A 23,592-nucleotide genomic window follows, 5' to 3' on the forward strand; every position below is an offset into this window, starting at 1 on the left:
CTATAGGTTTGCGACAGACTCCTGAAGAGCCTGGAGTCGGTAAAACATCAGAACTTTAATCTGAGGGTCCAGGGTTCAAGTCCCTGTTCGGGCGAGTGTCTTTTAAGCAATGTGTCATTTTTGTGAAATGGAACATAGTGCAGAGTGGGAAAATCACAAACTGTTTAAGAATGTACACCTTCAACCAAGAGGCAAATTAAATGTATTTCATCAATAGACACTAAATGTCAAGCTATTCAGATCATACTTTTAGTGATAGAGAGATTTTCCTACTTTAGTAATTGCACAGTAGTTGTCACCATTTGAATTTACTTGTTTTTAGTATTACGAACTTTCTGTAGGTTTGCGACTGACTCCAGAAGAGCCTGGAGTCGGTAAAACATCAGAACTTTAATCTGAGGGTCCAGGTTTCAAGTCCCTGTTCGGGCGAGTGTCTTTTAAGCAATGTGTCATTTTTGTGAAATGGAACATAGTGCAGAGTGGGAAAATCACAAACTGTTTAAGAATGTACACCTTCAACCAAGAGGCAAATTAAATGTATTTCATCAATAGACACTAAATGTCAAGCTATTCAGATCATACTTTTAGTGATAGAGAGATTTTCCTACTTTAGTAATTGCACAGTAGTTGTCACCATTTGAATTTACTTGTTTTTAGTATTACGAACTTTCTATAGGTTTGCGACAGACTACAGAAGAGCCTGGAGTCGGTAAAAAATCAGAACTTTAATCTGAGGGTCCAGGGTTCAAGTCCCTGTTCGGGCGAGTGTCTTTTAAGCAATGTGTCATTTTTGTGAAATGGAACATAGTGCAGAGTGGGAAAATCACAAACTGTTTAAGAATGTACACCTTCAACCAAGAGGCAAATTAAATGTATTTCATCAAGAGACACTAAATGTCAAGCTTTTCAGTTCATACTTTTAGTGATAGAGAGATTTTCCTACTTTAGTAATTGCACAGTAGTTGTCACCATTTGAATTGACTTGTTTTAGTATTACTAACTTTCTATAGGTTTGCGACAGACTCCAGAAGAGCCTGGAGTCGGTAAAACAACAGAACTTTAATCTGAGGGTCCAGGGTTCAAGTCTCTGTTCGGACGAGTGTCTTTTAAGCAATGTGTCGTTTTTGTGAAATGGAACATAGTGCAGAGTGGGAAAATCACAAACTGTTTAAGAATCTACACCTTCAACCAAGAGGCAAATTAAATGTATTTCATCAATAGACACTAAATGTCAAGCTATTCAGATAATACTTTTAGTGATAGAGAGATTTTCCAACTTTAGTAATTGCACAGTAACTAGTAGTTGTCATCATTTGATATGACTTGTTTTTTGTATTACGAACTTTCTGCATTTTTGCGACCTATCATAGAAGAGCCTGGATAGCTCAGTCGGTAGAGCATCAGACTTTTAATCTGAGGGTCCAGGGTTCAAGTCCCTGTTCGGGCAAGTGTCTTTTAAGCAATGTGTCATTTTTGTGAAATGGAACATAGTGCAGAGTGGGAAAATCACAAACTGTTTAAGAACCTTCAACCAAGAGGCAAATTAAATGTATTTCATCAATAGACACTAAATGTCAAGCTATTCAGATCATACTTTTAGTGATAGAGAGATTTTCCTACTTTAGTAATTGCACAGTAGTTGTCACCATTTGAATTTACTTGTTTTTAGTATTACGAACTTTCTATAGGTTTGCGACAGACTACAGAAGAGCCTGGAGTCGGTAAAAAATCAGAACTTTAATCTGAGGGTCCAGGGTTCAAGTCCCTGTTCGGGCGAGTGTCTTTTAAGCAATGTGTCATTTTTGTGAAATGGAACATAGTGCAGAGTGGGAAAATCACAAACTGTTTAAGAATGTACACCTTCAACCAAGAGGCAAATTAAATGTATTTCATCAAGAGACACTAAATGTCAAGCTATTCAGATCATACTTTTAGTGATAGAGAGATTTTCCAACTTTAGTAATTGCACAGTAACTAGTAGTTGTCATCATTTGATATGACTTGTTTTTTGTATTACGAACTTTCTGCATTTTTGCGACCTATCATAGAAGAGCCTGGATAGCTCAGTCGGTAGAGCATCAGACTTTTAATCTGAGGGTCCAGGGTTCAAGTCCCTGTTCGGGCGAGTGTCTTTTAAGCAATGTGTCATTTTTGTGAAATGGAACATAGTGCAGAGTGGGAAAATCACAAACTGTTTAAGAATGTACACCTTCAACCAAGAGGCAAATTAAATGTATTTCATCAATAGACACTAAATGTCAAGCTATTCAGATCATACTTTTAGTGATAGAGAGATTATCCTACTTTAGTAATTGCACAGTAGTTGTCACCATTTGAATTTACTTGTTTTTAGTATTACGAACTTTCTATAGGTTTGCGACAGACTACAGAAGAGCCTGGAGTCGGTAAAAAATCAGAACTTTAATCTGAGGGTCCAGGGTTCAAGTCCCTGTTCGGGCGAGTGTCTTTTAAGCAATGTGTCATTTTTGTGAAATGGAACATAGTGCAGAGTGGGAAAATCACAAACTGTTTAAGAATGTACACCTTCAACCAAGAGGCAAATTAAATGTATTTCATCAAGAGACACTAAATGTCAAGCTTTTCAGTTCATACTTTTAGTGATAGAGAGATTTTCCTACTTTAGTAATTGCACAGTAGTTGTCACCATTTGAATTTACTTGGTTTTAGTATTACGAACTTTCTATAGGTTTGCGACAGACTCCTGAAGAGCCTGGAGTCGGTAAAACATCAGAACTTTAATCTGAGGGTCCAGGGTTCAAGTCCCTGTTCGGGCGAGTGTCTTTTAAGCAATGTGTCATTTTTGTGAAATGGAACATAGTGCAGAGTGGGAAAATCACAAACTGTTTAAGAATGTACACCTTCAACCAAGAGGCAAATTAAATGTATTTCATCAATAGACACTAAATGTCAAGCTATTCAGATCATACTTTTAGTGATAGAGAGATTTTCCTACTTTAGTAATTGCACAGTAGTTGTCACCATTTGAATTTACTTGATTTTAGTATTACGAACTTTCTATATATTTGCGACAGACTACAGAAGAGCCTTGAGTCGGTAAAACATCAGAACTTTAATCTGAGGGTCCAGGGTTCAAGTCCCTGTTCGGGCGAGTGTCTTTTAAGCAATGTGTCGTTTTTGTGAAATGGAACATAGTGCAGAGTGGGAATATCACAAACTGTTTAAGAATGTACACCTTCAACCAAGAGGCAAATTAAATGTATTTCATCAATAGACACTAAATGTCAAGCTTTTCAGATCATACTTTTAGTGATAGAGAGATTTTCCTACTTTAGTAATTGCACAGTAGTTGTCACCATTTGAATTTACTTGTTTTTAGTATTACGAACTTTCTGTAGGTTTGCGACAGACTCCAGAAGAACCTGGAGTCGGTAAAACATCAGAACTTTAATCTGAGGGTCCATGGTTCAAGTCCCTGTTCGGGCGAGTGTCTTTTAAGCAATGTGTCGTTATTGTGAAATGGAACACAGTAGAGAGAGGGAAAATCACAAACTGTTTATGAATGTACACCTTCAACCAAGAGGCAAATTAAATGTATTTCATCAATAGCCACTAAATGTCAAGCTATTCAGATCATACTTTTAGTGATAGAGAGATTTTCCTACTTTAGTAATTGCACAGTAGTTGTCACCATTTGAATTTACTTGTTTTAGTATTACGAACTTTCTATAGGTTTGCGACAGACTCCAGAAGAGCCTGGAGTCGGTAAAACATCAGAACTTTAATCTGAGGGTCCAGGGTTCAATTCCCTGTTCGGGCGAGTGTCTTTTAAGCAATGTGTCGTTTTTGTGAAATGGATCATAGTGCAGAGTGGGAAAATCACAAACTGTTTAAGAATTTACACCTTCAACCAAGAGGCAAATTAAATGTATTTCATCAAGAGACACTAAATGTCAAGCTATTCAGATCATACTTTTAGTGATAGAGAGATTATCCTACTTTAGTAATTGCACAGTAGTTGTCACCATTTGAATTTACTTGTTTTTAGTATTACGAACTTTCTATAGGTTTGCGACAGACTACAGAAGAGCCTGGAGTCGGTAAAAAATCAGAACTTTAATCTGAGGGTCCAGGGTTCAAGTCCCTGTTCGGGCGAGTGTCTTTTAAGCAATGTGTCATTTTTGTGAAATGGAACATAGTGCAGAGTGGGAAAATCACAAACTGTTTAAGAATGTACACCTTCAACCAAGAGGCAAATTAAATGTATTTCATCAAGAGACACTAAATGTCAAGCTTTTCAGTTCATACTTTTAGTGATAGAGAGATTTTCCTACTTTAGTAATTGCACAGTAGTTGTCACCATTTGAATTTACTTGGTTTTAGTATTACGAACTTTCTATAGGTTTGCGACAGACTCCTGAAGAGCCTGGAGTCGGTAAAACATCAGAACTTTAATCTGAGGGTCCAGGGTTCAAGTCCCTGTTCGGGCGAGTGTCTTTTAAGCAATGTGTCATTTTTGTGAAATGGAACATAGTGCAGAGTGGGAAAATCACAAACTGTTTAAGAATGTACACCTTCAACCAAGAGGCAAATTAAATGTATTTCATCAATAGACACTAAATGTCAAGCTATTCAGATCATACTTTTAGTGATAGAGAGATTTTCCTACTTTAGTAATTGCACAGTAGTTGTCACCATTTGAATTTACTTGATTTTAGTATTACGAACTTTCTATATATTTGCGACAGACTACAGAAGAGCCTTGAGTCGGTAAAACATCAGAACTTTAATCTGAGGGTCCAGGGTTCAAGTCCCTGTTCGGGCGAGTGTCTTTTAAGCAATGTGTCGTTTTTGTGAAATGGAACATAGTGCAGAGTGGGAATATCACAAACTGTTTAAGAATGTACACCTTCAACCAAGAGGCAAATTAAATGTATTTCATCAATAGACACTAAATGTCAAGCTTTTCAGATCATACTTTTAGTGATAGAGAGATTTTCCTACTTTAGTAATTGCACAGTAGTTGTCACCATTTGAATTTACTTGTTTTTAGTATTACGAACTTTCTGTAGGTTTGCGACAGACTCCAGAAGAACCTGGAGTCGGTAAAACATCAGAACTTTAATCTGAGGGTCCATGGTTCAAGTCCCTGTTCGGGCGAGTGTCTTTTAAGCAATGTGTCGTTATTGTGAAATGGAACACAGTAGAGAGAGGGAAAATCACAAACTGTTTATGAATGTACACCTTCAACCAAGAGGCAAATTAAATGTATTTCATCAATAGCCACTAAATGTCAAGCTATTCAGATCATACTTTTAGTGATAGAGAGATTTTCCTACTTTAGTAATTGCACAGTAGTTGTCACCATTTGAATTTACTTGTTTTAGTATTACGAACTTTCTATAGGTTTGCGACAGACTCCAGAAGAGCCTGGAGTCGGTAAAACATCAGAACTTTAATCTGAGGGTCCAGGGTTCAATTCCCTGTTCGGGCGAGTGTCTTTTAAGCAATGTGTCGTTTTTGTGAAATGGATCATAGTGCAGAGTGGGAAAATCACAAACTGTTTAAGAATTTACACCTTCAACCAAGAGGCAAATTAAATGTATTTCATCAAGAGACACTAAATGTCATGCTTTTCAGTTCATACTTTTAGTGATAGAGAGATTTTCCAACTTTAGTAATTGCACAGTAACTAGTAGTTGTCATCATTTGATATGACTTGTTTTTTGTATTACGAACTTTCTGCATTTTTGCGACCTATCACAGAAGAGCCTGGATAGCTCAGTCGGTAGAGCATCAGACTTTTAATCTGAGGGTCCAGGGTTCAAGTCCCTGTTCGGGCGAGTGTCTTTTAAGCAATGTGTCATTTTGTGGAATGGAACATAGTGCAGAGTGGGAAAATCACAAACTGTTTAAGAATGAACACCTTCAACCAAGAGGCAAATTAAATGTATTTCATCAATAGACACTAAATGTCAAGCTATTCAGATCATACTTTTAGTGATAGAGAGATTTTCCTACTTTAGTAATTGCACAGTAGTTGTCACCATTTGAATTTACTTGTTTTTAGTATTACGAACTTTCTGTAGGTTTGCGACTGACTCCAGAAGAGCCTGGAGTCGGTAAAACATCAGAACTTTAATCTGAGGGTCCAGGTTTCAAGTCCCTGTTCGGGCGAGTATCTTTTAAGCAATGTGTCATTTTTGTGAAATGGAACATAGTGCAGAGTGGGAAAATCACAAACTGTTTAAGAATGTACACCTTCAACCAAGAGGCAAATTAAATGTATTTCATCAATAGACACTAAATGTCAAGCTATTCAGATCATACTTTTAGTGATAGAGAGATTTTCCTACTTTAGTAATTGCACATTAGTTGTCACCATTTGAATTTACTTGTTTTTAGTATTACGAACTTTCTATAGGTTTGCGACAGACTACAGAAGAGCCTGGAGTCGGTAAAAAATCAGAACTTTAATCTGAGGGTCCAGGGTTCAAGTCCCTGTTCGGGCGAGTGTCTTTTAAGCAATGTGTCATTTTTGTGAAATGGAACATAGTGCAGAGTGGGAAAATCACAAACTGTTTAAGAATGTACACCTTCAACCAAGAGGCAAATTAAATGTATTTCATCAAGAGACACTAAATGTCAAGCTTTTCAGTTCATACTTTTAGTGATAGAGAGATTTTCCTACTTTAGTAATTGCACAGTAGTTGTCACCATTTGAATTGACTTGTTTTAGTATTACGAACTTTCTATAGGTTTGCGACAGACTCCAGAAGAGCCTGGAGTCGGTAAAACAACAGAACTTTAATCTGAGGGTCCAGGGTTCAAGTCTCTGTTCGGACTAGTGTCTTTTAAGCAATGTGTCGTTTTTGTGAAATGGAACATAGTGCAGAGTGGGAAAATCACAAACTGTTTAAGAATCTACACCTTCAACCAAGAGGCAAATTAAATGTATTTCATCAATAGACACTAAATGTCAAGCTATTCAGATAATACTTTTAGTGATAGAGAGATTTTCCAACTTTAGTAATTGCACAGTAACTAGTAGTTGTCATCATTTGATATGACTTGTTTTTTGTATTACGAACTTTCTGCATTTTTGCGACCTATCGTAGAAGAGCCTGGATAGCTCAGTCGGTAGAGCATCAGACTTTTAATCTGAGGGTCCAGGGTTCAAGTCCCTGTTCGGGCGAGTGTCTTTTAAGCAATGTGTCATTTTGTGAAATGGAACATAGTGCAGAGTGGGAAAATCACAAACTGTTTAAGAATCTACACCTTCAACCAAGAGGCAAATTAAATGTATTTCATCAATAGACCCTAAATGTCAAGCTATTCATATCTTACTTTTAGTGATAGAGAGATTTTCCTACTTTAGTAATTGCACAGTAGTTGTCACCATTTGAATTTACTTGGTTTTAGTATTACGAACTTTCTATAGGTTTGCGACAGACTCCTGAAGAGCCTGGAGTCGGTAAAACATCAGAACTTTAATCTGAGGGTCCAGGGTTCAAGTCCCTGTTCGGGCGAGTGTCTTTTAAGCAATGTGTCGTTTTTGTGAAATGGAACATAGTGCAGAGTGGGAAAATCACAAACTGTTTAAGAATGTACACCTTCAACCAAGAGGCAAATTAAATGTATTTCATCAATAGACACTAAATGTCAAGCTTTTCAGATCATACTTTTAGTGATAGAGAGATTTTCCTACTTTAGTAATTGCACAGTAGTTGTCACCATTTGAATTTACTTGTTTTTAGTATTACGAACTTTCTGTAGGTTTGCGACAGACTCCAGAAGAACCTGGAGTCGGTAAAACATCAGAACTTTAATCTGAGGGTCCATGGTTCAAGTCCCTGTTCGGGCGAGTGTCTTTTAAGCAATGTGTCGTTATTGTGAAATGGAACACAGTAGAGAGAGGGAAAATCACAAACTGTTAATGAATGTACACCTTCAACCAAGAGGCAAATTAAATGTATTTCATGAATAGACACTAAATGTCAAGCTATTCAGATCATACTTTTAGTGATAGAGAGATTTTCCTACTTTAGTAATTGCACAGTAGTTGTCACCATTTGAATTTACTTGTTTTAGTATTACGAACTTTCTATAGGTTTGCGACAGACTATAGAAGAGCCTGGAGTTGGTAAAACATCAGAACTTTAATCTGAGGGTCCAGGGTTCAAGTCCTTGTTCGGGCGAGTGTCTTTTAAGCAATGTGTCGTTTTTGTGAAATGGAACATAGTGCAGAGTGGGAAAATCACAAACTGTTTAAGAATTTACACCTTCAACCAAGAGGCAAATTAAATGTATTTCATCAAGAGACACTAAATGTCAAGCTTTTCAGTTCATACTTTTAGTGATAGAGAGATTTTCCAACTTTAGTAATTGCACAGTAACTAGTAGTTGTCATCATTTGATATGACTTGTTTTTTGTATTACGAACTTTCTGCATTTTTGCGACCTATCACAGAAGAGCCTGGATAGCTCAGTCGGTAGAGCATCAGACTTTTAATCTGAGGGTCCAGGGTTCAAGTCCCTGTTCGGGCGAGTGTCTTTTAAGCAATGTGTCATTTTGTGATATGGAACTTAGTGCAGAGTGGGAAAATCACAAACTGTTTAAGAATGTACACCTTCAACCAAGAGGCAAATTAAATGTATTTCATCAATAGACACTAAATGTCAAGCTATTCAGATCATACTTTTAGTGATAGAGAGATTTTCCTACTTTAGTAATTGCACAGTAGTTGTCACCATTTGAATTGACTTGTTTTAGTATTACGAACTTTCTATAGGTTTGCGACAGACTCCTGAAGAGCCTGGAGTCGGTAAAACATCAGAACTTTAATCTGAGGGTCCAGGGTTCAAGTCCCTGTTCGGGCGAGTGTCTTTTAAGCAATGTGTCATTTTTGTGAAATGGAACATAGTGCAGAGTGGGAAAATCACAAACTGTTTAAGAATGTACACCTTCAACCAAGAGGCAAATTAAATGTATTTCATCAATAGACACTAAATGTCAAGCTATTCAGATCATACTTTTAGTGATAGAGAGATTTTCCTACTTTAGTAATTGCACAGTAGTTGTCACCATTTGAATTTACTTGATTTTAGTATTACGAACTTTCTATATATTTGCGACAGACTACAGAAGAGCCTGGAGTCGGTAAAACATCAGAACTTTAATCTGAGGGTCCAGGGTTCAAGTCCCTGTTCGGGCGAGTGTCTTTTAAGCAATGTGTCGTTTTTGTGAAATGGAACATAGTGCAGAGTGGGAAAATCACAAACTGTTTAAGAATGTACACCTTCAACCAAGAGGCAAATTAAATGTATTTCATCAATAGACACTAAATGTCAAGCTTTTCAGATCATACTTTTAGTGATAGAGAGATTTTCCTACTTTAGTAATTGCACAGTAGTTGTCACCATTTGAATTGACTTGTTTTAGTATTACGAACTTTCTATAGGTTTGCGACAGACTCCAGAAGAGCCTGGAGTCGGTAAAACAACAGAACTTTAATCTGAGGGTCCAGGGTTCAAGTCTCTGTTCGGACGAGTGTCTTTTAAGCAATGTGTCGTTTTTGTGAAATGGAACATAGTGCAGAGTGGGAAAATCACAAACTGTTTAAGAATCTACACCTTCAACCAAGAGGCAAATTAAATGTATTTCATCAATAGACACTAAATGTCAAGCTATTCAGATAATACTTTTAGTGATAGAGAGATTTTCCAACTTTAGTAATTGCACAGTAACTAGTAGTTGTCATCATTTGATATGACTTGTTTTTTGTATTACGAACTTTCTGCATTTTTGCGACCGATCATAGAAGAGCCTGGATAGCTCAGTCGGTAGAGCATCAGACTTTTAATCTGAGGGTCCAGGGTTCAAGTCCCTGTTCGGGCGAGTGTCTTTTAAGCAATGTGTCATTTTGTGAAATGGAACATAGTGCAGAGTGGGAAAATCACAAACTGTTTAAGAATCTACACCTTCAACCAAGAGGCAAATTAAATGTATTTCATCAATAGACACTAAATGTCAAGCTATTCATATCTTACTTTTAGTGATAGAGAGATTTTCCTACTTTAGTAATTGCACAGTAGTTGTCACCATTTGAATTTACTTGGTTTTAGTATTACGAACTTTCTATAGGTTTGCGACAGACTCCTGAAGAGCCTGGAGTCGGTAAAACATCAGAACTTTAATCTGAGGGTCCAGGGTTCAAGTCCCTGTTCGGGCGAGTGTCTTTTAAGCAATGTGTCATTTTTGTGAAATGGAACATAGTGCAGAGTGGGAAAATCACAAACTGTTTAAGAATGTACACCTTCAACCAAGAGGCAAATTAAATGTATTTCATCAATAGACACTAAATGTCAAGCTATTCAGATCATACTTTTAGTGATAGAGAGATTTTCCTACTTTAGTAATTGCACAGTAGTTGTCACCATTTGAATTTACTTGTTTTTAGTATTACGAACTTTCTGTAGGTTTGCGACTGACTCCAGAAGAGCCTGGAGTCGGTAAAACATCAGAACTTTAATCTGAGGGTCCAGGTTTCAAGTCCCTGTTCGGGCGAGTGTCTTTTAAGCAATGTGTCATTTTTGTGAAATGGAACATAGTGCAGAGTGGGAAAATCACAAACTGTTTAAGAATGTACACCTTCAACCAAGAGGCAAATTAAATGTATTTCATCAATAGACACTAAATGTCAAGCTATTCAGATCATACTTTTAGTGATAGAGAGATTTTCCTACTTTAGTAATTGCACAGTAGTTGTCACCATTTGAATTTACTTGTTTTTAGTATTACGAACTATCTATAGGTTTGCGACAGACTACAGAAGAGCCTGGAGTCGGTAAAAAATCAGAACTTTAATCTGAGGGTCCAGGGTTCAAGTCCCTGTTCGGGCGAGTGTCTTTTAAGCAATGTGTCATTTTTGTGAAATGGAACATAGTGCAGAGTGGGAAAATCACAAACTGTTTAAGAATGTACACCTTCAACCAAGAGCCAAATTAAATGTATTTCATCAAGAGACACTAAATGTCAAGTTTTTTAGTTCATACTTTTAGTGATAGAGAGATTTTCCTACTTTAGTAATTGCACAGTAGTTGTCACCATTTGAATTGACTTGTTTTAGTATTACTAACTTTCTATAGGTTTGCGACAGACTCCAGAAGAGCCTGGAGTCGGTAAAACAACAGAACTTTAATCTGAGGGTCCAGGGTTCAAGTCTCTGTTCGGACGAGTGTCTTTTAAGCAATGTGTCGTTTTTGTGAAATGGAACATAGTGCAGAGTGGGAAAATCACAAACTGTTTAAGAATCTACACCTTCAACCAAGAGGCAAATTAAATGTATTTCATCAATAGACACTAAATGTCAAGCTATTCAGATAATACTTTTAGTGATAGAGAGATTTTCCAACTTTAGTAATTGCACAGTAACTAGTAGTTGTCATCATTTGATATGACTTGTTTTTTGTATTACGAACTTTCTGCATTTTTGCGACCTATCATAGAAGAGCCTGGATAGCTCAGTCGGTAGAGCATCAGACTTTTAATCTGAGGGTCCAGGGTTCAAGTCCCTGTTCGGGCGAGTGTCTTTTAAGCAATGTGTCATTTTTGTGAAATGGAACATAGTGCAGAGTGGGAAAATCACAAACTGTTTAAGAATGTACACCTTCAACCAAGAGGCAAATTAAATGTATTTCATCAATAGACACTAAATGTCAAGCTATTCAGATCATACTTTTAGTGATAGAGAGATTATCCTACTTTAGTAATTGCACAGTAGTTGTCACCATTTGAATTTACTTGTTTTTAGTATTACGAACTTTCTATAGGTTTGCGACAGACTACAGAAGAGCCTGGAGTCGGTAAAAAATCAGAACTTTAATCTGAGGGTCCAGGGTTCAAGTCCCTGTTCGGGCGAGTGTCTTTTAAGCAATGTGTCATTTTTGTGAAATGGAACATAGTGCAGAGTGGGAAAATCACAAACTGTTTAAGAATGTACACCTTCAACCAAGAGGCAAATTAAATGTATTTCATCAAGAGACACTAAATGTCAAGCTTTTCAGTTCATACTTTTAGTGATAGAGAGATTTTCCTACTTTAGTAATTGCACAGTAGTTGTCACCATTTGAATTTACTTGGTTTTAGTATTACGAACTTTCTATAGGTTTGCGACAGACTCCTGAAGAGCCTGGAGTCGGTAAAACATCAGAACTTTAATCTGAGGGTCCAGGGTTCAAGTCCCTGTTCGGGCGAGTGTCTTTTAAGCAATGTGTCATTTTTGTGAAATGGAACATAGTGCAGAGTGGGAAAATCACAAACTGTTTAAGAATGTACACCTTCAACCAAGAGGCAAATTAAATGTATTTCATCAATAGACACTAAATGTCAAGCTATTCAGATCATACTTTTAGTGATAGAGAGATTTTCCTACTTTAGTAATTGCACAGTAGTTGTCACCATTTGAATTTACTTGATTTTAGTATTACGAACTTTCTATATATTTGCGACAGACTACAGAAGAGCCTTGAGTCGGTAAAACATCAGAACTTTAATCTGAGGGTCCAGGGTTCAAGTCCCTGTTCGGGCGAGTGTCTTTTAAGCAATGTGTCGTTTTTGTGAAATGGAACATAGTGCAGAGTGGGAATATCACAAACTGTTTAAGAATGTACACCTTCAACCAAGAGGCAAATTAAATGTATTTCATCAATAGACACTAAATGTCAAGCTTTTCAGATCATACTTTTAGTGATAGAGAGATTTTCCTACTTTAGTAATTGCACAGTAGTTGTCACCATTTGAATTTACTTGTTTTTAGTATTACGAACTTTCTGTAGGTTTGCGACAGACTCCAGAAGAACCTGGAGTCGGTAAAACATCAGAACTTTAATCTGAGGGTCCATGGTTCAAGTCCCTGTTCGGGCGAGTGTCTTTTAAGCAATGTGTCGTTATTGTGAAATGGAACACAGTAGAGAGAGGGAAAATCACAAACTGTTTATGAATGTACACCTTCAACCAAGAGGCAAATTAAATGTATTTCATCAATAGCCACTAAATGTCAAGCTATTCAGATCATACTTTTAGTGATAGAGAGATTTTCCTACTTTAGTAATTGCACAGTAGTTGTCACCATTTGAATTTACTTGTTTTAGTATTACGAACTTTCTATAGGTTTGCGACAGACTCCAGAAGAGCCTGGAGTCGGTAAAACATCAGAACTTTAATCTGAGGGTCCAGGGTTCAATTCCCTGTTCGGGCGAGTGTCTTTTAAGCAATGTGTCGTTTTTGTGAAATGGATCATAGTGCAGAGTGGGAAAATCACAAACTGTTTAAGAATTTACACCTTCAACCAAGAGGCAAATTAAATGTATTTCATCAAGAGACACTAAATGTCAAGCTATTCAGATCATACTTTTAGTGATAGAGAGATTATCCTACTTTAGTAATTGCACAGTAGTTGTCACCATTTGAATTTACTTGTTTTTAGTATTACGAACTTTCTATAGGTTTGCGACAGACTACAGAAGAGCCTGGAGTCGGTAAAAAATCAGAACTTTAATCTGAGGGTCCAGGGTTCAAGTCCCTGTTCGGGCGAGTGTCTTTTAAGCAATGTGTCATTTTTGTGAAATGGAACATAGTGCAGAGTGGGAAAATCACAAACTGTTTAAGAATGTACACCTTCAACCAAGAGGCAAATTAAATGTATTTCATCAAGAGACACTAAATGTCAAGCTTTTCAGTTCATACTTTTAGTGATAGAGAGATTTTCCTACTTTAGTAATTGCACAGTAGTTGTCACCATTTGAATTTACTTGGTTTTAGTATTACGAACTTTCTATAGGTTTGCGACAGACTCCTGAAGAGCCTGGAGTCGGTAAAACATCAGAACTTTAATCTGAGGGTCCAGGGTTCAAGTCCCTGTTCGGGCGAGTGTCTTTTAAGCAATGTGTCATTTTTGTGAAATGGAACATAGTGCAGAGTGGGAAAATCACAAACTGTTTAAGAATGTACACCTTCAACCAAGAGGCAAATTAAATGTATTTCATCAATAGACACTAAATGTCAAGCTATTCAGATCATACTTTTAGTGATAGAGAGATTTTCCTACTTTAGTAATTGCACAGTAGTTGTCACCATTTGAATTTACTTGATTTTAGTATTACGAACTTTCTATATATTTGCGACAGACTACAGAAGAGCCTTGAGTCGGTAAAACATCAGAACTTTAATCTGAGGGTCCAGGGTTCAAGTCCCTGTTCGGGCGAGTGTCTTTTAAGCAATGTGTCGTTTTTGTGAAATGGAACATAGTGCAGAGTGGGAATATCACAAACTGTTTAAGAATGTACACCTTCAACCAAGAGGCAAATTAAATGTATTTCATCAATAGACACTAAATGTCAAGCTTTTCAGATCATACTTTTAGTGATAGAGAGATTTTCCTACTTTAGTAATTGCACAGTAGTTGTCACCATTTGAATTTACTTGTTTTTAGTATTACGAACTTTCTGTAGGTTTGCGACAGACTCCAGAAGAACCTGGAGTCGGTAAAACATCAGAACTTTAATCTGAGGGTCCATGGTTCAAGTCCCTGTTCGGGCGAGTGTCTTTTAAGCAATGTGTCGTTATTGTGAAATGGAACACAGTAGAGAGAGGGAAAATCACAAACTGTTTATGAATGTACACCTTCAACCAAGAGGCAAATTAAATGTATTTCATCAATAGCCACTAAATGTCAAGCTATTCAGATCATACTTTTAGTGATAGAGAGATTTTCCTACTTTAGTAATTGCACAGTAGTTGTCACCATTTGAATTTACTTGTTTTAGTATTACGAACTTTCTATAGGTTTGCGACAGACTCCAGAAGAGCCTGGAGTCGGTAAAACATCAGAACTTTAATCTGAGGGTCCAGGGTTCAATTCCCTGTTCGGGCGAGTGTCTTTTAAGCAATGTGTCGTTTTTGTGAAATGGATCATAGTGCAGAGTGGGAAAATCACAAACTGTTTAAGAATTTACACCTTCAACCAAGAGGCAAATTAAATGTATTTCATCAAGAGACACTAAATGTCATGCTTTTCAGTTCATACTTTTAGTGATAGAGAGATTTTCCAACTTTAGTAATTGCACAGTAACTAGTAGTTGTCATCATTTGATATGACTTGTTTTTTGTATTACGAACTTTCTGCATTTTTGCGACCTATCACAGAAGAGCCTGGATAGCTCAGTCGGTAGAGCATCAGACTTTTAATCTGAGGGTCCAGGGTTCAAGTCCCTGTTCGGGCGAGTGTCTTTTAAGCAATGTGTCATTTTGTGGAATGGAACATAGTGCAGAGTGGGAAAATCACAAACTGTTTAAGAATGAACACCTTCAACCAAGAGGCAAATTAAATGTATTTCATCAATAGACACTAAATGTCAAGCTATTCAGATCATACTTTTAGTGATAGAGAGATTTTCCTACTTTAGTAATTGCACAGTAGTTGTCACCATTTGAATTTACTTGTTTTTAGTATTACGAACTTTCTGTAGGTTTGCGACTGACTCCAGAAGAGCCTGGAGTCGGTAAAACATCAGAACTTTAATCTGAGGGTCCAGGTTTCAAGTCCCTGTTCGGGCGAGTATCTTTTAAGCAATGTGTCATTTTTGTGAAATGGAACATAGTGCAGAGTGGGAAAATCACAAACTGTTTAAGAATGTACACCTTCAACCAAGAGGCAAATTAAATGTATTTCATCAATAGACACTAAATGTCAAGCTATTCAGATCATACTTTTAGTGATAGAGAGATTTTCCTACTTTAGTAATTGCACATTAGTTGTCACCATTTGAATTTACTTGTTTTTAGTATTACGAACTTTCTATAGGTTTGCGACAGACTACAGAAGAGCCTGGAGTCGGTAAAAAATCAGAACTTTAATCTGAGGGTCCAGGGTTCAAGTCCCTGTTCGGGCGAGTGTCTTTTAAGCAATGTGTCATTTTTGTGAAATGGAACATAGTGCAGAGTGGGAAAATCACAAACTGTTTAAGAATGTACACCTTCAACCAAGAGGCAAATTAAATGTATTTCATCAAGAGACACTAAATGTCAAGCTTTTCAGTTCATACTTTTAGTGATAGAGAGATTTTCCTACTTTAGTAATTGCACAGTAGTTGTCACCATTTGAATTGACTTGTTTTAGTATTACGAACTTTCTATAGGTTTGCGACAGACTCCAGAAGAGCCTGGAGTCGGTAAAACAACAGAACTTTAATCTGAGGGTCCAGGGTTCAAGTCTCTGTTCGGACTAGTGTCTTTTAAGCAATGTGTCGTTTTTGTGAAATGGAACATAGTGCAGAGTGGGAAAATCACAAACTGTTTAAGAATCTACACCTTCAACCAAGAGGCAAATTAAATGTATTTCATCAATAGACACTAAATGTCAAGCTATTCAGATAATACTTTTAGTGATAGAGAGATTTTCCAACTTTAGTAATTGCACAGTAACTAGTAGTTGTCATCATTTGATATGACTTGTTTTTTGTATTACGAACTTTCTGCATTTTTGCGACCTATCGTAGAAGAGCCTGGATAGCTCAGTCGGTAGAGCATCAGACTTTTAATCTGAGGGTCCAGGGTTCAAGTCCCTGTTCGGGCGAGTGTCTTTTAAGCAATGTGTCATTTTGTGAAATGGAACATAGTGCAGAGTGGGAAAATCACAAACTGTTTAAGAATCTACACCTTCAACCAAGAGGCAAATTAAATGTATTTCATCAATAGACACTAAATGTCAAGCTATTCATATCTTACTTTTAGTGATAGAGAGATTTTCCTACTTTAGTAATTGCACAGTAGTTGTCACCATTTGAATTTACTTGGTTTTAGTATTACGAACTTTCTATAGGTTTGCGACAGACTCCTGAAGAGCCTGGAGTCGGTAAAACATCAGAACTTTAATCTGAGGGTCCAGGGTTCAAGTCCCTGTTCGGGCGAGTGTCTTTTAAGCAATGTGTCGTTTTTGTGAAATGGAACATAGTGCAGAGTGGGAAAATCACAAACTGTTTAAGAATGTACACCTTCAACCAAGAGGCAAATTAAATGTATTTCATCAATAGACACTAAATGTCAAGCTTTTCAGATCATACTTTTAGTGATAGAGAGATTTTCCTACTTTAGTAATTGCACAGTAGTTGTCACCATTTGAATTTACTTGTTTTTAGTATTACGAACTTTCTGTAGGTTTGCGACAGACTCCAGAAGAACCTGGAGTCGGTAAAACATCAGAACTTTAATCTGAGGGTCCATGGTTCAAGTCCCTGTTCGGGCGAGTGTCTTTTAAGCAATGTGTCGTTATTGTGAAATGGAACACAGTAGAGAGAGGGAAAATCACAAACTGTTAATGAATGTACACCTTCAACCAAGAGGCAAATTAAATGTATTTCATGAATAGACACTAAATGTCAAGCTATTCAGATCATACTTTTAGTGATAGAGAGATTTTCCTACTTTAGTAATTGCACAGTAGTTGTCACCATTTGAATTTACTTGTTTTAGTATTACGAACTTTCTATAGGTTTGCGACAGACTATAGAAGAGCCTGGAGTTGGTAAAACATCAGAACTTTAATCTGAGGGTCCAGGGTTCAAGTCCTTGTTCGGGCGAGTATCTTTTAAGCAATGTGTCGTTTTTGTGAAATGGAACATAGTGCAGAGTGGGAAAATCACAAACTGTTTAAGAATTTACACCTTCAACCAAGAGGCAAATTAAATGTATTTCATCAAGAGACACTAAATGTCAAGCTTTTCAGTTCATACTTTTAGTGATAGAGAGATTTTCCAACTTTAGTAATTGCACAGTAACTAGTAGTTGTCATCATTTGATATGACTTGTTTTTTGTATTACGAACTTTCTGCATTTTTGCGACCTATCACAGAAGAGCCTGGATAGCTCAGTCGGTAGAGCATCAGACTTTTAATCTGAGGGTCCAGGGTTCAAGTCCCTGTTCGGGCGAGTGTCTTTTAAGCAATGTGTCATTTTGTGATATGGAACTTAGTGCAGAGTGGGAAAATCACAAACTGTTTAAGAATGTACACCTTCAACCAAGAGGCAAATTAAATGTATTTCATCAATAGACACTAAATGTCAAGCTATTCAGATCATACTTTTAGTGATAGAGAGATTTTCCTACTTTAGTAATTGCACAGTAGTTGTCACCATTTGAATTGACTTGTTTTAGTATTACGAACTTTCTATAGGTTTGCGACAGACTCCTGAAGAGCCTGGAGTCGGTAAAACATCAGAACTTTAATCTGAGGGTCCAGGGTTCAAGTCCCTGTTCGGGCGAGTGTCTTTTAAGCAATGTGTCATTTTTGTGAAATGGAACATAGTGCAGAGTGGGAAAATCACAAACTGTTTAAGAATGTACACCTTCAACCAAGAGGCAAATTAAATGTATTTCATCAATAGACACTAAATGTCAAGCTATTCAGATCATACTTTTAGTGATAGAGAGATTTTCCTACTTTAGTAATTGCACAGTAGTTGTCACCATTTGAATTTACTTGATTTTAGTATTACGAACTTTCTATATATTTGCGACAGACTACAGAAGAGCCTGGAGTCGGTAAAACATCAGAACTTTAATCTGAGGGTCCAGGGTTCAAGTCCCTGTTCGGGCGAGTGTCTTTTAAGCAATGTGTCGTTTTTGTGAAATGGAACATAGTGCAGAGTGGGAAAATCACAAACTGTTTAAGAATGTACACCTTCAACCAAGAGGCAAATTAAATGTATTTCATCAATAGACACTAAATGTCAAGCTTTTCAGATCATACTTTTAGTGATAGAGAGATTTTCCTACTTTAGTAATTGCACAGTAGTTGTCACCATTTGAATTTACTTGATTTTAGTATTACGAACTTTCTGTAGGTTTGCGACAGACTCCAGAAGAACCTGGAGTCGGTAAAACATCAGAACTTTAATCTGAGGGTGCATGGTTCAAGTCCCTGTTCGGGCGAGTGTCTTTTAAGCAATGTGTCGTTATTGTGAAATGGAACACAGTAGAGAGAGGGAAAATCACAAACTGTTTATGAATGTACACCTTCAACCAAGAGGCAAATTAAATGTATTTCATGAATAGACACTAAATGTCAAGCTATTCAGATCATACTTTTAGTGATAGAGAGATTTTCCTACTTTAGTAATTGCACAGTAGTTGTCACCATTTGAATTTACTTGTTTTAGTATTACGAACTTTCTATAGGTTTGCGACAGACTCCAGAAGAACCTGGAGTCGGTAAAACATCAGAACTTTAATCTGAGGGTCCATGGTTCAAGTCCCTGTTCGGGCGAGTGTCTTTTAAGCAATGTGTCGTTATTGTGAAATGGAACACAGTAGAGAGAGGGAAAATCACAAACTGTTTATGAATGTACACCTTCAACCAAGAGGCAAATTAAATGTATTTCATGAATAGACACTAAATGTCAAGCTATTCAGATCATACTTTTAGTGATAGAGAGATTTTCCTACTTTAGTAATTGCACAGTAGTTGTCACCATTTGAATTTACTTGATTTTAGTATTACGAACTTTCTATATATTTGCGACAGACTACAGAAGAGCCTTGAGTCGGTAAAACATCAGAACTTTAATCTGAGGGTCCAGGGTTCAAGTCCCTGTTCGGGCGAGTGTCTTTTAAGCAATGTGTCGTTTTTGTGAAATGGAACATAGTGCAGAGTGGGAAAATCACAAACTGTTTAAGAATTTACACCTTCAACCAAGAGGCAAATTAAATGTATTTCATCAAGAGACACTAAATGTCAAGCTTTTCAGTTCATACTTTTAGTGATAGAGAGATTTTCCAACTTTAGTAATTGCACAGTAACTAGTAGTTGTCATCATTTGATATGACTTGTTTTTTGTATTACGAACTTTCTGCATTTTTGCGACCTATCACAGAAGAGCCTGGATAGCTCAGTCGGTAGAGCATCAGACTTTTAATCTGAGGGTCCAGGGTTCAAGTCCCTGTTCGGGCGAGTGTCTTTTAAGCAATGTGTCATTTTGTGATATGGAACTTAGTGCAGAGTGGGAAAATCACAAACTGTTTAAGAATGTACACCTTCAACCAAGAGGCAAATTAAATGTATTTCATCAATAGACACTAAATGTCAAGCTATTCAGATCATACTTTTAGTGATAGAGAGATTTTCCTACTTTAGTAATTGCACAGTAGTTGTCACCATTTGAATTGACTTGTTTTAGTATTACGAACTTTCTATAGGTTTGCGACAGACTCCTGAAGAGCCTGGAGTCGGTAAAACATCAGAACTTTAATCTGAGGGTCCAGGGTTCAAGTCCCTGTTCGGGCGAGTGTCTTTTAAGCAATGTGTCATTTTTGTGAAATGGAACATAGTGCAGAGTGGGAAAATCACAAACTGTTTAAGAATGTACACCTTCAACCAAGAGGCAAATTAAATGTATTTCATCAATAGACACTAAATGTCAAGCTATTCAGATCATACTTTTAGTGATAGAGAGATTTTCCTACTTTAGTAATTGCACAGTAGTTGTCACCATTTGAATTTACTTGATTTTAGTATTACGAACTTTCTATATATTTGCGACAGACTACAGAAGAGCCTTGAGTCGGTAAAACATCAGAACTTTAATCTGAGGGTCCAGGGATCAAGTCCCTGTTCGGGCGAGTGTCTTTTAAGCAATGTGTCGTTTTTGTGAAATGGAACATAGTGCAGAGTGGGAAAATCACAAACTGTTTAAGAATGTACACCTTCAACCAAGAGGCAAATTAAATGTATTTCATCAATAGACACTAAATGTCAAGCTTTTCAGATCATACTTTTAGTGATAGAGAGATTTTCCTACTTTAGTAATTGCACAGTAGTTGTCACCATTTGAATTTACTTGTTTTTAGTATTACGAACTTTCTGTAGGTTTGCGACAGACTCCAGAAGAACCTGGAGTCGGTAAAACATCAGAACTTTAATCTGAGGGTCCATGGTTCAAGTCCCTGTTCGGGCGAGTGTCTTTTAAGCAATGTGTCGTTATTGTGAAATGGAACACAGTAGAGAGAGGGAAAATCACAAACTGTTTATGAATGTACACCTTCAACCAAGAGGCAAATTAAATGTATTTCATGAATAGACACTAAATGTCAAGCTATTCAGATCATACTTTTAGTGATAGAGAGATTTTCCTACTTTAGTAATTGCACAGTAGTTGTCACCATTTGAATTTACTTGTTTTAGTATTACGAACTTTCTATAGGTTTGCGACAGACTCCAGAAGAACCTGGAGTCGGTAAAACATCAGAACTTTAATCTGAGGGTCCATGGTTCAAGTCCCTGTTCGGGCGAGTGTCTTTTAAGCAATGTGTCGTTATTGTGAAATGGAACACAGTAGAGAGAGGGAAAATCACAAACTGTTTATGAATGTACACCTTCAACCAAGAGGCAAATTAAATGTATTTCATGAATAGACACTAAATGTCAAGCTATTCAGATCATACTTTTAGTGATAGAGAGATTTTCCTACTTTAGTAATTGCACAGTAGTTGTCACCATTTGAATTTACTTGTTTTAGTATTACGAACTTTCTATAGGTTTGCGACAGACTACAGAAGAGCCTGGAGTTGGTAAAACATCAGAACTTTAATCTGAGGGTCCAGGGTTCAAGTCCCTGTTCGGGCGAGTGTCTTTTAAGCAATGTGTCGTTTTTGTGAAATGGAACATAGTGCAGAGTGGGAAAATCACAAACTGTTTAAGAATTTACACCTTCAACCAAGAGGCAAATTAAATGTATTTCATCAAGAGACACTAAATGTCAAGCTTTTCAGTTCATACTTTTAGTGATAGAGAGATTTTCCAACTTTAGTAATTGCACAGTAACTAGTAGTTGTCATCATTTGATATGACTTGTTTTTTGTATTACGAACTTTCTGCATTTTTGCGACCTATCACAGAAGAGCCTGGATAGCTCAGTCGGTAGAGCATCAGACTTTTAATCTGAGGGTCCAGGGTTCAAGTCCCTGTTCGGGCGAGTGTCTTTTAAGCAATGTGTCATTTTGTGATATGGAACTTAGTGCAGAGTGGGAAAATCACAAACTGTTTAAGAATGTACACCTTCAACCAAGAGGCAAATTAAATGTATTTCATCAATAGACACTAAATGTCAAGCTATTCAGATCATACTTTTAGTGATAGAGAGATTTTCCTACTTTAGTAATTGCACAGTAGTTGTCACCATTTGAATTGACTTGTTTTAGTATTACGAACTTTCTATAGGTTTGCGACAGACTCCAGAAGAGCCTGGAGTCGGTAAAACAACAGAACTTTAATCTGAGGGTCCAGGGTTCAAGTCTCTGTTCGGACGAGTGTCTTTTAAGCAATGTGTCGTTTTTGTGAAATGGAACATAGTGCAGAGTGGGAAAATCACAAACTGTTTAAGAATCTACACCTTCAACCAAGAGGCAAATTAAATGTATTTCATCAATAGACACTAAATGTCAAGCTATTCAGATAATACTTTTAGTGATAGAGAGATTTTCCAACTTTAGTAATTGCACAGTAGTTGTCACCATTTGAATTTACTTGGTTTTAGTATTACGAACTTTCTATAGGTTTGCGACAGACGCCTGGAGTCGGTAAAACATCAGAACTTTAATCTGAAGGTCCAGGGTTCAAGTCCCTGTTCGGGCGAGTGTCTTTTAAGCAATGTGTCATTTTTGTGAAATGGAACATAGTGCAGAGTGGGAAAATCACAAACTGTTTAAGAATGTACACCTTCAACCAAGAGGCAAATTAAATGTATTTCATCAATAGACACTAAATGTCAAGCTATTCAGATCATACTTTTAGTGATAGAGAGATTTTCCTACTTTAGTAATTGCACAGTAGTTGTCACCATTTGAATTTACTTGTTTTTAGTATTACGAACTTTCTATATATTTGCGACAGACTACAGAAGAGCCTGGAGTCGGTAAAACATCAGAACTTTAATCTGAGGGTCCAGGGTTCAAGTCCCTGTTCGGGCGAGTGTCTTTTAAGCAATGTGTCGTTTTTGTGAAATGGGTGGGAAAATCACAAACTGTTTAAGAATGTACACCTTCAACCAAGAGGCAAATTAAATGTATTTCATCAATAGACACTAAATGTCAAGCTTTTCAGATCATACTTTTAGTGATAGAGAGATTTTCCTACTTTAGTAATTGCACAGTAGTTGTCACCATTTGAATTTACTTGTTTTTAGTATTACGAACTTTCTGTAGGTTTGCGACAGACTCCAGAAGAACCTGGAGTCGGTAAAACATCAGAACTTTAATCTGAGGGTCCATGGTTCAAGTCCCTGTTCGGGCGAGTGTCTATTAAGCAATGTGTCGTTATTGTGAAATGGAACACAGTAGAGAGAGGGAAAATCACAAACTGTTTAAGAATGTACACCTTCAACCAAGAGGCAAATTAAATGTATTTCATCAAGAGACACTAAATGTCAAGCTTTTCAGTTCATACTTTTAGTGATAGAGAGATTTTCCAACTTTAGTAATTGCACAGTAACTAGTAGTTGTCATCATTTGATATGACTTGTTTTTTGTATTACGAACTTTCTGCATTTTTGCGACCTATCAC

The 23,592-nt window shown here is 36.9% G+C and overlaps 12 non-coding genes across 12 annotated transcripts; all 12 read left to right on the forward strand.

Annotated features, from left to right (window-relative positions):
* The first annotated feature begins 1,374 nt into the window (after positions 1–1,374).
* TRNAK-UUU (transfer RNA lysine (anticodon UUU)) lies at positions 1,375–1,447 on the forward strand. The gene has a single exon. It is a non-coding gene; the product is annotated as a tRNA-Lys (tRNA).
* A 605-nt stretch (positions 1,448–2,052) lies between these two features.
* TRNAK-UUU (transfer RNA lysine (anticodon UUU)) lies at positions 2,053–2,125 on the forward strand. Its single transcript has one exon. It is a non-coding gene; the product is annotated as a tRNA-Lys (tRNA).
* A 3,624-nt stretch (positions 2,126–5,749) lies between these two features.
* TRNAK-UUU (transfer RNA lysine (anticodon UUU)) lies at positions 5,750–5,822 on the forward strand. Its single transcript has one exon. It is a non-coding gene; the product is annotated as a tRNA-Lys (tRNA).
* Positions 5,823–7,101: 1,279 nt separating this feature from the next.
* Positions 7,102–7,174, forward strand: TRNAK-UUU (transfer RNA lysine (anticodon UUU)). The gene has a single exon. It is a non-coding gene; the product is annotated as a tRNA-Lys (tRNA).
* Positions 7,175–8,453: 1,279 nt separating this feature from the next.
* On the forward strand, positions 8,454–8,526 carry TRNAK-UUU (transfer RNA lysine (anticodon UUU)). The gene has a single exon. It is a non-coding gene; the product is annotated as a tRNA-Lys (tRNA).
* A 1,278-nt stretch (positions 8,527–9,804) lies between these two features.
* Positions 9,805–9,877, forward strand: TRNAK-UUU (transfer RNA lysine (anticodon UUU)). Its single transcript has one exon. It is a non-coding gene; the product is annotated as a tRNA-Lys (tRNA).
* A 1,614-nt stretch (positions 9,878–11,491) lies between these two features.
* On the forward strand, positions 11,492–11,564 carry TRNAK-UUU (transfer RNA lysine (anticodon UUU)). Its single transcript has one exon. It is a non-coding gene; the product is annotated as a tRNA-Lys (tRNA).
* Positions 11,565–15,188: 3,624 nt separating this feature from the next.
* Positions 15,189–15,261, forward strand: TRNAK-UUU (transfer RNA lysine (anticodon UUU)). The gene has a single exon. It is a non-coding gene; the product is annotated as a tRNA-Lys (tRNA).
* A 1,279-nt stretch (positions 15,262–16,540) lies between these two features.
* On the forward strand, positions 16,541–16,613 carry TRNAK-UUU (transfer RNA lysine (anticodon UUU)). The gene has a single exon. It is a non-coding gene; the product is annotated as a tRNA-Lys (tRNA).
* Positions 16,614–17,892: 1,279 nt separating this feature from the next.
* TRNAK-UUU (transfer RNA lysine (anticodon UUU)) lies at positions 17,893–17,965 on the forward strand. The gene has a single exon. It is a non-coding gene; the product is annotated as a tRNA-Lys (tRNA).
* A 1,948-nt stretch (positions 17,966–19,913) lies between these two features.
* TRNAK-UUU (transfer RNA lysine (anticodon UUU)) lies at positions 19,914–19,986 on the forward strand. Its single transcript has one exon. It is a non-coding gene; the product is annotated as a tRNA-Lys (tRNA).
* A 1,947-nt stretch (positions 19,987–21,933) lies between these two features.
* On the forward strand, positions 21,934–22,006 carry TRNAK-UUU (transfer RNA lysine (anticodon UUU)). Its single transcript has one exon. It is a non-coding gene; the product is annotated as a tRNA-Lys (tRNA).
* Positions 22,007–23,592: the final 1,586 nt, after the last annotated feature.

Source organism: Taudactylus pleione, unplaced genomic scaffold (genome assembly GCF_031769625.1).
Source record: "Taudactylus pleione unplaced genomic scaffold, aTauple2 ptg000454l, whole genome shotgun sequence".
In the NCBI taxonomy this organism is placed as follows: Eukaryota; Metazoa; Chordata; class Amphibia; order Anura; family Myobatrachidae; genus Taudactylus; species Taudactylus pleione.